Source organism: Equus asinus, unplaced genomic scaffold (genome assembly GCF_041296235.1).
Source record: "Equus asinus isolate D_3611 breed Donkey unplaced genomic scaffold, EquAss-T2T_v2 contig_618, whole genome shotgun sequence".
In the NCBI taxonomy this organism is placed as follows: Eukaryota; Metazoa; Chordata; class Mammalia; order Perissodactyla; family Equidae; genus Equus; species Equus asinus.
In genome coordinates this window covers 141,551-156,766 of record NW_027225314.1, presented here as the reverse complement: position 1 = coordinate 156,766, position 15,216 = coordinate 141,551, and the positions used below count along the sequence as shown (strand labels likewise).

General features: G+C 36.2%; 1 pseudogene; it reads left to right on the top strand.

The window, feature by feature from the left end:
• The window catches only part of LOC123284397 (centromere-associated protein E-like), an 84,479-nt pseudogene that overhangs the window by 16,513 nt on the left and 52,750 nt on the right, over window positions 1-15,216 (top strand).

Below are 15,216 nucleotides of genomic sequence, written 5' to 3'. Positions count from 1 at the left end.
AAAGTGGCAGGATACAAAATTAATCTATAGACATGAGCACCTCCTAACACAACAGCCGGTTGGAATATGTAATGTACGAAAAGACCCCCTTTGCAATAATGACTTAAAAGGCATAATACCTAGGAAGAAACTCAACAAAAATTGTATAAGACCAAAATAAGGAAAACATTAAAACAGACCTGAAAGAGGTAACCAAACACTGAGACAAATGAAAACGCATACTTAGATGGGAAGTTTCAGAACCATAAAGATGTCAGGCCTCTCTCTGTTTTAGTTTCCTGCAGCCTGACATAGAGACACTCAGCTGAGTGTGGCCTGTACCCACCACACCAGTGGATCCTCAGACCTGTGAACAAGAAATAAATGCCTGTTGCTTTAAGCTGGCTTGTTAAACAGCAGTATTCCAGCAATAGCTGAATAACGCACCTGTGCAATAACTGCTGTTCAGAAGGATTTGTTGCAGTATTTTTTTGTGTACATGGCAGATTGAACACCTGCATGTCCCTCAGCAGGGTGCTAGGTAAATAAATTCTGATACATCCATACAATGGAATTCTATGCTGTAAAAAAGAGTGAAAAAGACCAATGTTTACCAATAAGATAGATGATATATTGCCAAGTGAAAAAAGCAAAGTGCAAAATAGTGTGTATAGTATGTTACTATTTATGTAAAGAAGAAAGGGGAAAAATTAATACGTATGAACTTGTATTTCTAAAAATCTCTAGAAGAATAAACTAATAATAGTTCTTGGTTAGAGCGATAGGAACTGGTTGAAAGGAGAATAAAGTGAGAGAAACCTTTTTCAGTAGACTTCCGTTTAAGACATGTGAGCATATTAACAGTTTAAAAATAAGGACTTTTGGTTGTGAACCTCTAGGAACTAACTTGGTTGCACGTCATTAGTTGCCTGTATTGGAGGTTTGGAAAAATAGATTTGAATTGAGGAGTTCGAGGAGCTCTTTTAGGACGTGGTGCAGACATGGGCTTTCCTGCATTCTTATTCTTTTCTTAGTCGTCTTTTTCGAGCTGTTTCTCTTGGGTGAGAGCCTTTCTGCTTCACGTGATGGGTGGGAGGAAGGGAAGGGCGCCTGTCAGCAGTGGGAGGAAAGGTGGGCGCAGATCTAATTTGAAGCACAGACTGTAGCATCTGACCCTGCAATTTCTAATTTCTCCCATAAATTACTGATAAATAAGTTCATCATCTAGTACAGGGGCCAATTTGTTTTCTTATTTATTTAATAAATGCAGGTGTGCGACTCAAGGAAGGCTGTAATATAAATCGTAGCTTATTTATTTTGGGACAAGTGATCAAGAAACTTAGTGATGGACAAGTTGGGTAAGTTTGTCCCATTGTACATTTACCTATTAATGCTTACGTTTTTCATTAGGTTGAAAATTATGATATTTCAGTGACACTCAAATAAATGTACTGATACCCCTGTATGTTCAAAAGCTTCTGTGATTCTATGAGCATGCGTTGCTTCTTATATGTATGACCGTGACCTACTAAATTTACTTTATATTTTAAATATTTTCTAGTTAGTAGTTTTGCTCTGCCTCAAGTAACCAGTAAAGAATGAATTTTTTAAACTGTAGCAAATTTAAGGTTCTGCGTTAAAAATAAACCACTTTTGTTATATAAAAAGTTTTACTCTTTTTCTCCCCAAACTCATCTCTCACTAAGTGGTTTCATAAATTATCGAGATAGCAAATTAACACGAATTCTCCAGAATTCCTTGGGAGGAAATGCAAAAACACGCATTATCTGCACAATTACTCCAGTGTCTTTGGATGAAACCCTGACTACTCTCCAGGTGAGTTTGATTTTTATCTCGAATCAATATGGGGGAAATCATCTTTCAGAAGGAAAAATTAGCTACTAAAATTAGGTGTAATTTTTTGTAATTGACATAACATACCTGTTAAAATAAAATTGGTGTGTCTACTAAATAGCATTCCTTAATCTTCCCAAACTTCAATCATTCATATCCTGCCTCCCCAATTTTTGCCACATCCAACAATATTTTATTGAAATTGACTTGATTTTTTCTTAAATAACTCACTTTTTAAATTTATCTTATTATAAAAGGAAACTTTCTATCAGTCCCATAAATGAAAAACTGGTTATCACTTGGAACAAACAGAAGGTGACCCAAAAAATGGGTGTGTGTGTTTATAACAAAATAATTCTTAAGTTCCTGCTAACAAATTGTTGCCTGCCTTTGCTCTGAGCCTAAGGCCTGTATTTTCTGTTTTCAAAAGAAAAGAAGAATGAGAACTGTCAGTAGAATAGCTGTCTCAATGAAGGGTTCAGTGTTATTTAATGGGCACCCTCACGTACCCAGTTAAAGTTACTTTTGACACTCATGCTCTAAGAAACATCACTTTAAGTAGCTATTGAGCGCTGGATCAAGGTTCTGTCAGAGAAACAAAGGTAGGAGATAGCGTTCCTGGCTTCACAGAATTTATAGTCTTATAGTGAAGATAAGACCTGTCTTCCAGCGTGATTTCCTTGGATTAAAAGTTAAGTGGCTAATAAGTAGGACAGAGTTCAAAGGAAGGAGAGGTGCTTTTGACTGGAAGTGAAGCTTCAGCGCAGAGGGAGCATTTGCCCTGGACTTTGAGGAGTAGATGGATTCCAGTGAGCCAGGGTGTGTAGGCTCTCTGTTGGCATCTGTCTTCAAGATATTTCTCTGACCCTCCTGAAGACTAGTGGCAAAGGTAAGTTATGGACATTGTTACAGGGACGTAGAATGCTGTGTGTTCAGAAGCTGTAAGCCACCTGGGAAGCTTTTACTGATGTTTCTTTACAAAAGAAAATTACAAGAAACCTAAATATTAATTAAACTAATCTTTTGGTGTCAACGTTTAACACTCTTGTATTTTTTCCCAGTTTGCCAGCACTGCTAAATATATGAAGAATACTCCTTATGTCAATGAGGTGTCTAGTGATGAAGCTCTCCTGAAAAGATATAGAAAAGAAATAATGGATCTTAAAAAACAATTAGAGGAGGTATGTATGAACTGTGTATTTCAGTAAAGAATAGAGATGGATTTAGAATTGAGATCTGCCTACATGCCCAGAGACTCTTAAATCCTCAATATCTGAGTTCTACAATCTAAATTTAAAACAAGTAGTTTTTAACTAAGGAGAAATCAACCCGTAAAAACTTTACTATAAACTGCAAGATTTGGTTTCTTGAAATTATTTTAGATTTTGTTTTTCATTTCCAAAGGGCAAAATTTGAGATTTTCAAATGGGCCAAGTAGAGATACGTTTTTTTAAGAGATAAAAACTGTCACAAATACAGAGAATTAGGTTAAAAAGAGAGACGATGAATAGTGTTTAAAACTACTTTGTTTCATTTTACATTATCTTGAATTCCTCTTCTAGCCCTAAGATAGCAATCTAATAAGATAGCATAATTGCTTGTCATTACCATTTGTTTGTTTAAACCATCATGGTCCCCAGTCTGTAAAAAACTTACATTTTACTGATCTTTTTAAAAATGACCTAAAATGTCAAATGGCGGTCTTAGAAGGATCTCTCTTCCTTTGCTATAGGTATTCAAGTCTCTGCTTTATGATTTCTCTGCCTATTTATATATTTTTAGTCAATTAATAGAATTGCTTTAACAGCATTGATATAATCTTATACATGGCATATAGAATAGTGACATGAGGAGAAATGTATATTTTACCCTATTATAAGTTTGAGAAATTATTGATTATGGTAACTGCATATTGGTGTTCTGCAGGTAGGGCATATTTTATTTCAATAAAATTCTCAGGCCAGCCCTGTGGCCTAGTGGTTAAGTTTGTTGCACTCCACTTTGGCAGCCCGGGTTCAGTTGCCGTCCGCAGACCTACACCACTTGGCGGCCATGCTGTCCTGTTGTCCCATGTACAAAATGGAGGAAGATAGGCACAGATGTTAGCTCAGGGCAAATCCCTTTCAAGCAGAAAGAGAAAGATAGGTACAGATGTTAGCTCAAGGTGAATCTTCCTCAGCAAAAAAAAAAAGAAAAATTCTCAAAACTCACATACAAATTTATATTTTTTTAAACTATACTTTCAAGGTTTTAAAACCTACCTACATTTATTAACGTAACCCAATATTACATTCTTTAGGTTTCTTTAGAGACTCGGGCCCAGGCAATGGAAAAAGACCAATTGGCCCAACTTTTGGAAGAAAAAGATTTGCTTCAAAAAGTGCAGATTGAGAAAATTCAAAACTTAACACGAATGCTAGTGACCTCTTCTTCCCTCACATCACAACAGGAATTAAAGGTAAAATTTAAAAGACAACAGCTTCTTTTCTTCTTCTATTATTGTTTTTTTTAATTGCAGTAACTTTGGTTTATAACAGTATATAAATTTCAGGTGTATATCGTTATATTTCAATTCCTATGTAGATTATATCATGCTGACCACCAAAAGACTAATTACCATCCATCACCACACATGTGCCTAATCATGCCTTTCAACCTCTTCTCTCCCCCTTTCCCCTCTGGTAACCACCAATCCAATCTCTGTTGCTATGGGATTGTCTTTTGTTGTTTTTATCTTCTATTTGTGAGTGAGATCATACAATGTTTGACTTTCTCCCTCTGACTTTTTACTCTCAGCAGCAATACCCTCAAGGTCCATCCTTGTTGTCACAATTAGCCAGATTTCATCCTTTTTTATGGCTGAGTAGTATTCCCTTGTGTATATATACCACATCTTCTTCATCCATTCATCCCTTGACGGGCACCTAAGTTGCTTCCAAGTCTTGGCTATTGTGAATAAGCCTACAGTGAACATAGGAGTGCATGTATCTTTACGCATTCACGTTTTGACGTTCTTTGGATAAATACCCAAGAGTGGAATAGCTGGATCATATGGTAGGTCTAGTCTTAATTTTTTGAGCCATCTCCATACTGTTTTCCATAGTGACTGCACCAGTTTGCACTCCCACCAGCAGTGTATGAGGGTTCCCTTCTCTCTACATCCTCTCCAACACTTATTGTTTCCAGTCTTGTTAATTATAGCCATTCTGACAAGAGTGAGGTGATATCTCATTATAGCTTTGATTTGCATTTCTCTGATAGTGATGTTGAGCATCTTTTCATGTGCCTGTTGGCCATCCGTATATCTTCTTTGGAGAAATCTCCATTCAGATCTTTTGCACATTTTTGAACTGGGTTTTTGGTTTTTTTGTTGTTGAGATGTATGAGTTCTTTGTATATTTTGGATATTCACCCCTTTTTTGATATATGGTTTACAAACATCTTCTCCCAATTGTTAGGCTGTCTTTTCCTTTTCTTGATGGCTTCCTTTGCTGTGCAGAAGCTTTTTAGTTTGATGTAGTCCCATTTGTTTATTTTTTATATTGTTTCTCTTGCCCAGTCAGGCATGGTATTTGAAAATATGCTGCTAAGACCAATGTCAAAGAGTGTACTGCCTATGTTTTCTACTAGAAGTTTCGTGGTTTCAGGTCTTACATTCAAGTCTTAAATCCATTTTGAGTTGATTTTTGTGCATGGTGTAAGGTAATGGTCTACTTTCATTCTTGGGCATGTGGCTGTCCAGGTTTCCCAACACCATTTATTGAAGAGACTCTACTTTCTCCATTGTATGCTCTTGGCTCCCCTGTCAAAAATTAGCTGTCCATAGATGTGTGGGTTGATTTCTGGACTCCTGATTCTGTTCCATTGATCTGTGTGTCTGTTTTTATGCCATACCATGCTGTTTTGGTTACTATAGCTTTGTAGTATATTTTGAAATCAGGGAGTGTGACGCCTCCAGCTTTGTTCTTTTTTCTCAGGGTTCCTTTGGCTATTCTGCGTCTTTTGTTGTTCCATGTAAATTGTAGGATTCTTTGTTCTATTTCTGTGAAAAATGTTGTTGGAAATTTGATTGGGATTGCACTGAATCTGCTTTATTATGTTGAGGTACTTTCCTTCTATACCCAATTTATTTAGAGTTTTTATCATAAATGGATGCTATATCTTGTCAAACGCTGTCTCTGCATCTATTGAGATGATCATGGCATTTGTATTTTTCATTTTTGTTAATGTGGTGTATCACGTTAATAGATTTGCAGATGTTGAACCATCCCTGCATCCCTGGAATAAATCCCACTTGATCATGGTGTATGAAATTTTTAATGTATTGTTGTAGTTGATTTGCTAGTATTTTGTTGAGGATTTTTGCATCGATGTTCATCAGTGATATGAGCCTGTAATTTTCTTCTTTTGTGTTGTCCTTGTCTGCTTTTGGTATCAGGATGATGTTGACTTCGTAAAATGAATTTGGAAGCTTCCTCTCTTCTTCAATTTTTTGGAAGAGTTTGAGAAGGATAGGATTAAGTCTTTGAATGTTTGGTATAATTCACCAGGGAAGCCGTCTGGTCCTGGACTTTTATCTTTTGGGAGGTTTTTGATAACTGTTTCAATCTCCTTACTGGTGATCGGTCTATTCACATTCTCTACTTCTTCTTGATTCAGTTTTGGAAGGTTGTATTAGTCTAAGAATTTATCCATTTCTTCTAGATTATCCAGTTTGTTAGCGTATAGCTTTTCATAGTATTCTTTTATAATCTTTTGTATTTCTGAGGTATCTGTTGTAATTTCTCCTCTTTGATTTCTGATTTTATTTATCTGAGCCTTCTCTTTTTTTCTTGGTGAGTCTAGCTAAAGGTTCGTCGATGTTGTTTATCTTTTCAAAGAATCAGCGCTGAGTTTCATTGATTTTTTTTCCTGTTTTTTTTTAGTCTCTATTTCATTTATTTCTGCTCTGATTTTTATTACTTCCTTCCTTCTACTGATTTTGGGCTTTGTTCTTCTTTTTCCAGTTCCTTTAGGTGCACTGTTAGACTGTTTATTTGGGATTTTTCTTCTTTGTTGAGGTAGGCCTGTATTGATATAAACTTCCCTCTTAAAACCGCTTTTGCTGTATCACATAGACTTTGGCCTGTCGTAGTTTCATTTTCATTTGTCTCCAGATATTCTTGATTTCTCATTTGATTTCTTCTTTGACTCAATTGTTGTTCAATAGCATTTTGTTTAAGCTCCATCCATTTGTGGCTTTTCTGATTTTCTTCCTGTAGTTGATTTCTAGTTTCATACCATTGTGGTCAGAAAAGATGCTGGGTATTATTTCAGTCTTCTTAAATTTATTGAGACTTGTTTTGTGGTCTAATATGTGATCTGTCCTGGAGAATGTTCCATGTCCGTTTGAAAAGAATGTGTATTCTGCAGGTTTGGGATGGAATGTTCTATACATGTGTACTAAGTCCATCTGGTCTAATATGTCATTTACGCCATTTCCTTATTGATCTTTTGTTTTGATGATCTCTCCTTTGGTGTAAGTGGATTGTTAAAGTCCTCTACTATTATTGTGTTGCTATTTCTCCTTTTATGTCTGTTAATAATTGCTTTATATGTCGAGGTGCTGTTATGTTGGGTGCATAGATATTTGTAAATGTTAAATATTCTTGTTGGATCATTCCCTTTATCATTATGTAGTGCCCTTTGTCTGTTGTTACAGTTTTTATTTTAAAGTCTATGTTTTCTGATATGAATATTGCTACCTCAGCTTTCTTTTCATTGCCATTTTCATGGAGTATCTTTTTCCATTCCTTCTCTTTCAGTTTGTGAGTGTCTTGAAGTCTGAAATGCATCTCTTGTATGCAGCACATATATGGGTCTTATTTTTTTTATGAAAGATGACAGCTTAAACTTGATATATAGGGAATAGAATTGGTATTCTTATATGCTTATTATATAGCTATGTGTTTCTTATCCTTTGATACAGTATATTTTAGGAAAGAACCTTTTGTGTATTTGCCTATACCTCAACAACACCTAGAACGTTCATTAAAAATACTTAACCCTGATTCCCATATGAAGAGATCCTAATTCAGAAAGTCTGGGATGTAGTCAAGGAATCTATTTGCACTATACTTCTTATGAAATTCTAATGAAATTGATTAGGTGATTGGAAACCACAGGTGTCTAGAGTATGTGGTAATATTTTCTATTTAATGAAACAGAAATAGTAATCTCAGGAAAATTTATCTAGACTATAAATCAACATAGTAATCAAAATTCTGGCTTCCAGTCTGTGTGCTTTTGTTTTTACCAGAGTAGGGGTTTATTTATCCAGCAGATGTTTTGGGGAGTGATAGTGTCATGGTTAAGAGAATGGCCTCTGGAGCTGGACTTTCTGGATTTGAATCCCAGTTCTGTCAATTCCTAACTCTCGACCTTGGGCCCTTTCTTAAATACTTTTTGCTGCAGTTTCCTTATCTGTGAGAAAGCTTGATCCCCACCTCATAGGACTGATGTGACAATTAAGTGAAGTGATATATAGAATGTGCTTAACACTATACTCTCCATACAGCAAATCCTCAATAAGTGTATGCTGTTAAGATTATTATTAATAGACGCTACCTTTAAGTCCACCATACCAGGTAAATGGAAGGCATCAAAACCATCTGTTGGCTCAGCCATGAGTAGGAAACAGCCCAAGGAAAGGGGTAGGGAAAAGTATGCCGGTTAGACATCTACATGTACAAAAGCTTGGAGTCGTGAGAAAACATATTTCTTGGACTTAAAATATTCTGGTGGCAGGGGCATTTAAACCACATTGTAGGATTCGAACATTGCATTATGCTAAGGATATGGGAAAGCCTTGTAGGTAACATGATTGGAATTGCTGTTTAGAAAGATGTGGCTACTGTGTACCTACAATTGATTGGGCCTCCACAAGGCTTGTGGCTCTGGAGATGGAAAAAACATGGGTAAATTGGAGAGCTATTTGGGAGACAGACTCGACAGAACTTTGTGATTGTTTCAACATGGGGACATGGAAAGGGAGAAGGAAGCATCTAGAATGACATGCACACATTACTGGGCTTGCTGGATAGCTGGTAGCAGTATTTGTTGAGTTAAGGAACATTGAGTGAAGAGCAGTGGAGCTGTCCAGTGTTTTATTTGGGTCAGCTCTAGTTTAAGGTGTCAGGCAGTTGAAAATGCAAATATATGAAAATCAAGTGAAAGATCTGGGATGGAGATATCAATTTGGGCATTAACTACTGCAAATCCAAATTAAAGTCGTGAGAATGGATGAGCTTGCTCTGGGAGCATGTTGAGAATGAAAAGAACAGAGGGCCAAAGATAAGATCCTCCCAAACAACTTTTTAGGTAAAAGCAAAAAAGAGGAATGCCTAAAGGAGCCCAGGTTTAGCTCTAGAGTTAAGAAAGAAACCAGGTGAACGTGGTAAACTAAAAGAAGAGAATGTTGCATAGAGAGGTCACATTCTATGTCAGTGATGTCACGTTCTGCTGAGAAGTTAAATAAGACAAATATAGACTAAAACTTTTTGGATTTAGAAACAAGAAGCTCCTTCGCAAAAACAATTTGAGTTATGTATTGGGAATGAAAGCCACCTTGCAGTAGGCTGAGATGGCCAGTAGAAGGGTCTGGCCTTAGATAGAAGGAGAAACACTCCTTCATTATAACAAGGACAGAGGAAAAGGGTAGGAATCAATGCAAGTAATGCTTTTGTAAGTTTAGGCTTGTATTTTCTTTGTGAAATAGGAGGTTTAATTTTTCTTCTGTGGTGGCTGGAGATGGTAGAGACACAGTTTGTAGACCTGCTAAGGGTTTGAAATAGTCTCGCCTTTGTAGGGAATGGAAAAGAAAGCCAACGAGGGGGCAAGGAGTCTTGCCAGGCAGCCTTAAGGGCCCAGGTGATGTTGGTAGCCAGTCTTCTGGCTGTCCACACAGTGTTCAGGAGGCTAATAAAAGCTCAGATGGCAGTGTAATTCATCTGAGTGTACATTGTGATAGGATAAGTGTGGGGAACACAGAATGGGTCTAATAGTTTGAGACCATTGACCCAAAAATGTGATTGAACTGGTGATCTATAGAATCTAAGATGATGGGATGAGAGCCCAAAGGTAGCTGGCAGAAAGAAAACAGTGGATCAAGAGACTAGATGTCCCTCTTAAGCTAACTAGCTATAATGGGATTAACTGAATCACTGGGGTGGAAGGAGTTCTAGGTTTATGAGTTTCAGATGACAGGGTCCAGTGGCTTTGGGAGCGAATGGAGTTGAGCTGAAGGTCATGGGAATCAAGGATTTATATATGAATGTGCTTTTGCAGAGCAGGCTGTGGAAAGGGCTGGCCATTTCAAGCAGAAGCCATATATTCTGGGGACAACAGATAATCTTGACAGGCAACGCAGTGGAATGGGTGGTGGATAAGGTCTGAAGTTACAAGCATGGGCTCAGCCACCAATTGGCTGTATGACTGTACACAACTCATGCAAACTTTTTGGACACTCAGGCATCTATAAAGTGGATGTAGTAAGAGAGGATTGTTGAGAGGATCAAAAAAGATGAGATAATGCTTGTTCTAGTAAAGGGACAAGAGAGGAATATACCTGTAAAATATGGAAAAACACTTAGGCGGTGGTCAGAGAAAGAGAAAGCAGTAAAGCCAAGTGAGTGATGAGGACAGCTAGCTGGGTGGGACAAGAACCAGGAGACAGAGGTATCCCAGGAGGGATGAGGAAGAAGTAGAGAGACGAGGAAGAAGAGAACATAGAAACTAAAAGAAAATGTTGGCTAGAGAGAAGGAAGGAGTGAAGGGTTTGTTTTTGAAAAAATCAAAAGCAGAAAACAGAGGCTTGAGCATTCTTAAAGCCCAGTGGAAGAAGGTAGTGAAGACGACAGATGAACAGATACCTGAGGGAACAGAGTCCCAAGGGAGAACGGAAGGAACAAGATTAGGAGCGCTGGTTGGATCGTGAGCTTTATAAACTGGCAAAGAATTGGCATGGGAATGGCCCTGTGGAAGATTTACTTGCTGAGGGAAGTTCAAATGGGCTGCCTGTCTGTTCCTTCCCAGTTAAGGCTGGGTTCCCAGAAGTGCTTTTGGTCACTATGTTGGTGGCTGTGCTGTCTTCTGTAACACCAGATTACTTGAAGGATTGATACTTAACTAATTCCTTTCAGTAAATTTGCAGAAATTCTTGTAAGTAAGCCTTCAAATACAAAATGAAATTTAAATAATAGTTTCATCAAATTTATTATGAAGTTAACACTAATTTGAAAAGTTTGAATATGTTTTCTTATCTCAGGATGTCCTTAGACTGATAAGATATTAAACTAGGCTGAATAAGAATTCTACCAAGTCAATGGTTGTTAAAAATGGAAACTAGTTCCCTTGTTTTATGATGTTTGAGCCAGATCTGTGTGAGGTAATTTTGATTTCTTCTTCTTTAGGCTAAAGAAAAACGAAGAGTCACTTGGTGTGTTGGCAAAATTAACAAAATGAAGGATTCAAACTATGTAAATGAGTTTAATGTACCAGAGAATGTAACAACAAAGACACATAAGTCTGCTCTAACTTTAGGAGGAGAAATTGATGAATGTGAGTTCTTCTTCAACTACTTTTAATTATAAAAGTATCCCTATAAAGAGAGACTTTATTTATAACTCAGTTAATGTGATAAACACAGTTAAATAAAATGTATGTATTTTAGATGTGATTACGATGATAAAAATAAGTAATTTTAAGAAAGTGAACATTCATGAAGTTCTCTATTTTTTCCATATCTCTTAAGAATGATGTGCTGTAGTTGAAACATTTGAGACAGATATTTTTATTTTTTGTTTTTGTTTTAATCACTGCTCATTAAGTTAGTACCCATATAATGTCTGGCTTAAACTTTGCTAATCTTGAAAGGGTAGCATTTACACAGGAATCTGTTGCAAAGTTTGTCTCTAACATTATAAGTATTTTTTAGGGGCATTTAAAAATCTGCTTACAATGATTAAATCTCAAATTTAGAATTTGTCCTTTTAACCTATACAGTCGCACGTTGATTAATGATGGGACGTGTTCTGAGAAGTGCATCTTTAGGCAATTTTGTTGTGTGAACATCACAGAGTGCACTTACACAAACCTAGGTGGTACAGCCTGCTACACACCTGGGCTCTGTGGTACTAATCTTGTGGGACGCCTGTTGTATATGCAGTCCGTCCTTGACTGAAACGTCCTTATGCCGTGCATGAATGTGTTGTACTAAGGATCCTACATTTTATCACTAATTCTAACCAGTGATCTTAATTCACACGAGAATATAAATGATCACATCTGTTTATATATTCTTGGCATTCATACTGTGAGCACATATTAACTAATTTGAGCTTATTACCTCAGATCAGAATTTTTTTAATCTTTAATTTGAGTTTTAGGAAACTTAATAACATGTTTATGGATAAATTTCTTTTCCCCCTAATTATAGCTCTCTATTCAGAGTCTGATATTTTCAGTAACACTCTTGATACATTAACTGAGACAGAGTGGAATCCAGCAACAAAACTACTAAGTCAGGTAACTTAAATGTATTTTACAGAACATTATCCTTTTACTCTTCTTTAAATTCATTTGTTATTGATGTTTGCTGTTGTGGCACATTTCTAGCTCTGACTGTTTCAGTAGTAGTTGAGGTTCTTATTAAGGCTTCCCCAACTTGTTACACTCCTCGTTGGTAACTGTGGCATACAGAGAGAGGCTAAACATTTCCTAAAGTATGGTAATAGGTAAACCTTTGCTTCTAGTTTTTACCAGCAGATCTTGGTATCTATGATTTTTTGGTAAGTTTCTGTTTTGCCTTGGGCCATCCCTTGAAGGTAAAAAGGGCTGATTTTAAAAGTATCAAAATTCTCAGGCATAAAGTAGAATGGTGTATCAGGGAAGGGTAATATTGCCAAATAATGCTGAAAAATGAAAGTAAATAAAATTATATAGTCTTATGAAAACTTTAAGAAATAAGGAATACTGTAGTGAATACTTTAGTAAGTTTAGATTCCATGTTTGCTTTCTAGGCTGCTAATATTCAAAGAAATATAACATAGTCATATAAATGTATTTGTTAAAGAAAATTTCATTTTAATTTTGAAATAAAATTGCAGTGATTCTTGGGAATTGTTATTATCATTAGCTAACCATTATAATTAGTTGTAATGGTTCTTATAATTAATTATTATGGGGAATTATATGCTTTTGTGTCCCTAAAACACTCTGGAAGGTTTGTTGTTTTTTTCAAATCCCTAGTGTTGGTTTAGTTTCTTTTAACTCATGGCTTACTCTTCCTCATGATGGAACAGAAAGCAGAAACAGGCCTCTGCTCAGCACGGTGAGGCCTGGCAGCCGTTGGAGTTTTAGAGGTCAATAAATAATGGCTCCGTGTCACTTCCTAAATTCAGAGCTGTCTGAGAAATTAAACAGGAGTCAAGCAGGTGGAGAATTACATTATTAGCTTTATTACCAAGGAGCTTAAGGATCTGTGGTCAGATGACTTCCCATTATGTGCCCTACTCCTACTCCCGACTGAATTTTAACAGTCAGGCACAGGCAGAGCATTTGTTTATATGATCTTTCTTTCTTTCTTTCTTTCTTTTTTAATTCTATCTCTTTGAAAATAGTCTTCCTCTATTCTATGTTAGCTAGTTTACCAAAAGGCAGACCTTCTGTTATGCTGTGGATCAAGCTAGACCATTGGGAAGATATTGGAGAATGGCCCAAACTACCAAATGATTCAAGGTTAAATGAATTATTTGACTAATCCAGATTTTAGTTAACAAAACAAAGAACTTGAATCCTCTCTGACTTGAAAATCTGGTTTTGTTTATAATAGGAAAACTTAGAAAGTGAGTTGAATTCACTTCGTGCTAACTATGATAGTCTGGTACTAGACTATGAACAACTAAGAAGAGAAAATGAAGAAATGGAATCGAAATTAAAAGAAAAGAATGGTTTGCATGAATTTGAGGCTCTAGAAAGAAAAGCGGAAAAAGATCAAGAGGTAAAAGATGAAAAGATGTGGAAACACAAAACTAAACTAAAACTACACTTTGTGTGTGTGTGAGGAAGATTGGCCCTGAGCTAACATCTGCTGCTAATCTTCCTCTTTTTTTTGCTTGAGGAAGATTGTCCCTGAGCTAACATCTGTGCTGGTCTCCCTCTATTTTGTATGTGGGACACCATCACAGCATGGCTTGATGAGTGCTATGTAGGTCTGCACCTGGCATCCAAACCCATGGAGTGCACAAACTTAACCACTACACCACCAGGCTGGACCCTAAAACCACACTTTTAAAAGTATCATTTTCTTAAAGATGTTTATTTCTAAGGTTGATATATTGAAAACCCAACCATTTTCCATTTGTACACACAATTTAGAGAATTTAAGAAATAATCAGTTCATTTATATTGCTTTAAAAATAGTTAAATCATAATTGTTTCACTTGTGCTTGTGTGCAAGAAGAGGAAGGAATCAAAAACATCTTTGAGCAGGTTTGGTGAATCTGCCTATTGATGAATTAATCTTGAAGAAATTATTTCCTGATAATTTGTATGTTATCAATAATTTATTGAGTATACCAGAATTGCTGCCTAGAGCATAGCTGTTTCCTTCTGAGACCAATATGAATTTTAATATCTAGTGAATGTTTTATGTATGGATACTACATATTAATGGACTTCATTTTCTTTAGAAAGTATGTACCTAAGTAGTTAGAACATTATTAGAATAGCTGGGAAAGCTGATTTTGCATGTTTCTTTTCCCATAAGAGAGTTATTGTAAAAATTAGTATAACTAATATGAAGTAGTTTTAATGGAATTTTTAGAAATGAAACAGATTAGTTAAATTATCTCAGTGTATAATGTTAGGCTACATGTTAAGAGAACCTAATCCCCAAATCATCAGACTTTGGAGACAGAAATTGTCCAAAAGATTCAAGAGATTTCTTAGTGCAGAGAGTCGTTAACTTAGAGTTTATAGACACGATGAAATTATTTTGCAGAAGTTTTGAACTCACTCATTTTTTGGGAACGAGAATCCATAGCTGTTATCATACTTGTGAAGTGATCTGTGATTCCCTCCAAAATTAAGAGCCAGTGTTTGGTGTGGTTAAAGTATGAGTTAATTTGCAGCTGCTTCTCAGATTTCTGTATGAATAGCCCAAAGGGACACAATCATTTTTCCTCTGTGTCATTGTTTAGTTTCTCACCCTCTTTTCCTTTTTAAAAGGAAAAAAGAATCCTGTGCCAAATATGTTATTTCCATTCTACCTACAAATTAGTTAATCCTACATTTCATAGGTATTATATCCTAAGACGCAAAAGTTTGTAAGTTCTCCAGAGTTTC